We start from the raw sequence: 4,822 nt of genomic DNA, 5'->3' as shown, positions 1-4,822 counted from the left end.
ACATACACCAGAAACAGATTTGATTAAACGCCACCAGGATTTTGAGTAGGGAGAGAGGTTTGAGAGTTCGGACTTGAGATGAGAAAGATGTTGTTTTCTGGCTCTCCTGAGGGTAGATACACACTTCTTCTGAGCTTTGTGGAAGGAACTGAGATTGCCCTCAGTTGGGTTTGCTTTCCATGAGGCAAAGGCAAGTTGTTTCAGGACAACTGCCTCGCCACAAGCTTCATTAAACAAAGGGCGGGAGGAAGGGTAGGACAACTTACTGAAGACGAGAGGGGATAAATCTGTGCATGAGGGAGAGCAAGTTTCTTTGAAAGAATTCCCAGGATGAGTTGATGTTTGCGAAAGTAGTGATAGGAGACCAGTCTATAAGTTTGAGGGCTGCTTGGAGACTCTGCCAGTCGGCTTGAGTGAAATGCCAGACTCGACGGCGGTGAGGTGGTTCTCTGATAACAGCTCGAGAGATGTCCACTTTGACAAGGACGTGGTCAGAAGAACCGATTGGAGCGGAAGAAGAGCGGCAGATATTGTCAGGGAAATTTGTCAAAATCAGATCCAGAAGGGATGGAGTACCATTGGTTGAGATCCAGGTCGGGAAGTTGACCGATTGAGTCAGTCCCAATGAGTCGCAGAAAGCTTTTGCTGAGGTGCCATGACAGGTGAGAGAGGTACCCACATCTAGCCAACTGGCATGATGACAATTGAAGTCACCACATAAGAGGAAGAGAGACTTGATTGAGAGACTTACACTTGATTGAACTTCTCTCTTATGACAGCGCAGAAGTCTGCCAAGAGAGCTGTTTCCAGTTTTGATAGCTGTTTGAGTATAGTTTTTGCCTCATAAAGTGTGTCAACCTTCTGATTTACATTTTCTGCAGCAATGCCAACCCTCCCGATTTCATCGGGAGGCTTCCGAAAATTCACCCAAACTCCCGCCCTTACGATCACTATCCTTATCCTCCCGAAATTTTGATATTTTTGCACTGTTCACTAATCAGAATGTACTAGTATGAGAATTGAATGAAAAGCATCGTCTGCTACGTATAGCATGTGGTAACTCCATAACGTTTGCTGCTACCAAATTGTACGTAAAAAATTGCAAATTCAAATGAGGAGCAGCGAAACATTGGGTCTGGATCTCGCTTATGCGATCATGCACTGAGATTAAGTGCATGCGGTATGTGTACAATACAGTGCATGCGGTATGTATGCACAGTGTATATGCATGCGATACGCTCACTGCATGCAGCTGGGCCCCGTACCACCGTGCGGTGTTTAACAGCCGCTAGAGTTCTACGAGTCGCGCTGCAGCTGTGGAACATCGACTTCGAAGTTACCGATGCTTCAAGCCCTCGATGTTGATTACGAAATGGCAGAAAAGAAGCTTACGAAGACCAAGAAATGGTCTCAGAAGTACAAGACCGAATACAGTCTCCAATACCCGTGTATTCGAAAGTCTGAAAGAGGAATTCATCATGCGTATTGTACAGTATGCAGCGTTGATATTTCAGTTGAGCACGGAGGTCGCGATGATATTCGGAAGCACGTTGGAAGCAAACGGCACACAGACATTGCAAAGGAGAGATCTTCGAGCACGAGTACCGGTACACTTCTGAATTATTTCACCAAACAAGGGACAAGCGAGGAAGAGGATGTTACCCGAGCGGAACTTCTCTTTAGTGGATTTATTGTGGAACATAACTTGCCCATATCAGTCTCAGATCATGCTGGACCTCCATTTCAAAAGATGTTTCCAGATTCAAAAGTTGCTTCAAAGTATGGATGTGCAAGAACAAAAACTTCAGCAATAATTGGTGAGTTGTCAAATGTTACTGCTTCATCTATTGCCGATATTGCTAGACTAGCTCCATTTAGCCTAGCTACAGACGGTAGCAATGACAATGGTGAGACCCAGCTATATCCTGTCCTGATTTCGTACTATGACAACAGTGCTGGGATTGTGAAGCAAGGTTTGCTAAGTTTGCCTGCGTGCAAACAAGATTCCACTGGAGAAAACATTTTCAAACTGCTTGATCATGAGTTCATTGACAGGAAAATTCCGTGGGGAAATTGTGTTTCCTTTTGTGCTGATAATGCCTCTGTCATGGTGGGCAAGCACAAAGGAGTCACTGCTTATATCCACAAACAAAATCCAGAGTGCTACATCTTGGGATGCCCTTGCCATATGATGCACAATACGGCCAAGAAGGCGGCTCAGGCCTTACCCATTGAATTAGATGACTTTCTCATCGATATTTACTACTACTTGGACAAAAGTAGTAAACGCGTCAAAGGAGTGAAAGCACCGCAAGAACTCTGTGATGCCCCGACACACAAGATTCTGAAGCATGTCGCAACAAGGTGGCTGTCCCTTGGTCAGTGCCTAGACAGGCTGATTGAACAGTGGGAGCCACTTCGCCTCTTCTTCAAAGAAGAAGTACGAAGAAAAATGCAACCAACTGTAGCCAAGACTCTAACAACGAGCAAGAAGGACGGCACTGTATCTACTGCCAGTACTGGCACTGCAGGATCAAGCACTAGTGGCGCAGCATTCACCACTACCACTGCAGTATCTGCTGCGAAGAAGACAGCAGGGACAGCATCAAAACCAATGCTGAGAGCAGGTAGCATCACCGGCCCTTCATCACGTTCATCTACAAAGCAGATCCCTTCAGAGTCGAGAAAGACTGTGATAGTCCCATCTACAGGCAAAGAAGGACCCAAGTTAAGTTCTGCTTTTGCCAAATCACTTGATAGAAGCTCAGCAAAACCTTCGAATCAGAGGTCTTATTCCTTGGCTGCACCTACCTCAAGCTCTCTCCTCAAACGTAAAATTGGATCTGGTACTACGAGTCTGACCTCTTCTGCTGGCAGTAAACGCAAGTGTGATCGCCCTGCGGCTAAGTGTACTACGAGTTCTACAACTAAAAGCGCATCTTCCTCAAACACTGTGCAGGAATCTAGAGAAAAACGTGTCAACAGGATGTTCTTGTCTCCACAAACAAAACTCTATTGTTTCTTCCTTCGATATGCTAACAAGCTTTTTGAGAAGGGGAATCTTCTGCTCCAAAGAGACGAACCCTGTATTCATCTCCTGCACGGAGAATTGAATGGTCTTCTGAAAGATATCTTCGTACGGTTTTTGAAACCATCGGTGTCATCGGTTGCTCTGGTAAATGTACCCTTCTCTGACAGAAATCATCAGAAGAATGATGAGGACCTCATGATTGGGAACGATGCCAAACTGTATATAAGGGAACAAAGGAGTCTCAAGAAATCCACCTTCACTCTGAGTGAGTCAGACATCCAAGGTTTCTTCAGTGCAGTTCGCTCATATTATGTGAAAGCCTGCAATTACATCTTCAAAACCTGGCCGCTAGATGATGAATTAGCCAAGCATGCTCAGGTGCTGGATGTTAAGCTACACCAAGAAGTGGGGTTTGACTGTGTGGAGTTTTTCATCAAGAAATTCCCCTGTCTGTTCAGTGGCGGTGATAGTGACATAGACAGTCTTGAGAGTGAATTCGCTCACTACCAGGCAGACGCCTCCATAGCTACAATTGCTGCTGAGACAGTGAGAGTGGATGAGCAGTGGCATCGGATTTCACAGCTCACAGATCCCTGCACTGGTGCCAAGAAGTATCCTAATTTGAGCAAAGTGATGAAGGGAATCTTGATCATTCCTCATTCGAACGCATCATGTGAGCGGGCACTCAGTCTTGTACGGAAGAATCAGACTGAATTTCGTCCCAATTTGAGTGTCAAAACCCTGGAAGCTCTCTTAATTGAAAAACTAGCTCATAGCACCCCTTGCTACCAGAGAGAATACAGCAAATACATAATCAGAAGGGCTAAAAGAGCCACACAGCTGTCACTCAGCAAAGCTGCCATGGAAAAAGCAAGCAGCAGTAGTACCAGCCAGTAAGGTAAGAAAAATATTGCTTCTTTTGTGCTTTTTGTTAATCTTTGATTGTCCCCTAACTTACTAATATTAACATACATGTAACATTAAAAAGTGCAAAATTTTCCCCTTTTTTTGTTCAAAAAGTGGGAATTCTTAACATGTTAAATGCTCCAAAATAGGGCTCAGAGGGCACTAGAGAGCGTCTAGAACCCCAGAGCTTCCAGGGCCCTAAGGCGGGCCCTGGACCCCGCCGCAAGGGTCGAGCGCTCCGCGCTCGAGATGTGCGCTTCGCGCACATTATTTGGTGTCGGTTGCAAATCCTCCCTAATTCTGATTTCCAAAAGTTGGCATCTCTGTTTCTGAGATTAACTTCAAAGCTTCTTGAAAATAGATGTGCCCTTTAGACAAGGCTTTTGTGGCATCGGCCCTTGCAGACCATCTAGTATCTGATGCTCTTTTAAGTACTAATGTAGATTCACTTCCACTTTTAGCTTTAAGGCACTGAAGCATTACTGACCAACGCTGAGTTGAAGCACAAAATCAATTGTAAAGTTTTTGTATTAGACCAAAAAATGAAACTGTTCCAGTGCAGCTTTCCACAGCACATACACTTACCAAATTAAGTGAGTGTGCAGCACATGGAATGTAATGGACAAGATGATTGATGCCGAGAATATGTGCCTGAAGCCCTTTGTAGCATCCTGACATGTTTGATGCATTATCATATGACTGTCCTCTTAAATTAGCTGCATCAATTCCAATTTGTTCAAAGAATTCCAAGACAATGTTGGCAAGAGCTTCTCCAGTGTGACGTGCAATGGGAATGAAAGTCAGAAAACGTTCAACCACCTTATAATCTGATTTTCTAACATAGCGAATAATCACAGTCAGCTGATCAGTGTGTGATATGTCTGG

This window comes from Eptatretus burgeri, chromosome 1, assembly GCF_056783735.1.
Source record: "Eptatretus burgeri isolate ZD-2024b chromosome 1, Ebu_testis_v1, whole genome shotgun sequence".
Lineage (NCBI taxonomy): Eukaryota > Metazoa > Chordata > Myxini > Myxiniformes > Myxinidae > Eptatretus > Eptatretus burgeri.
This window is presented reverse-complemented; position numbering follows the sequence as displayed.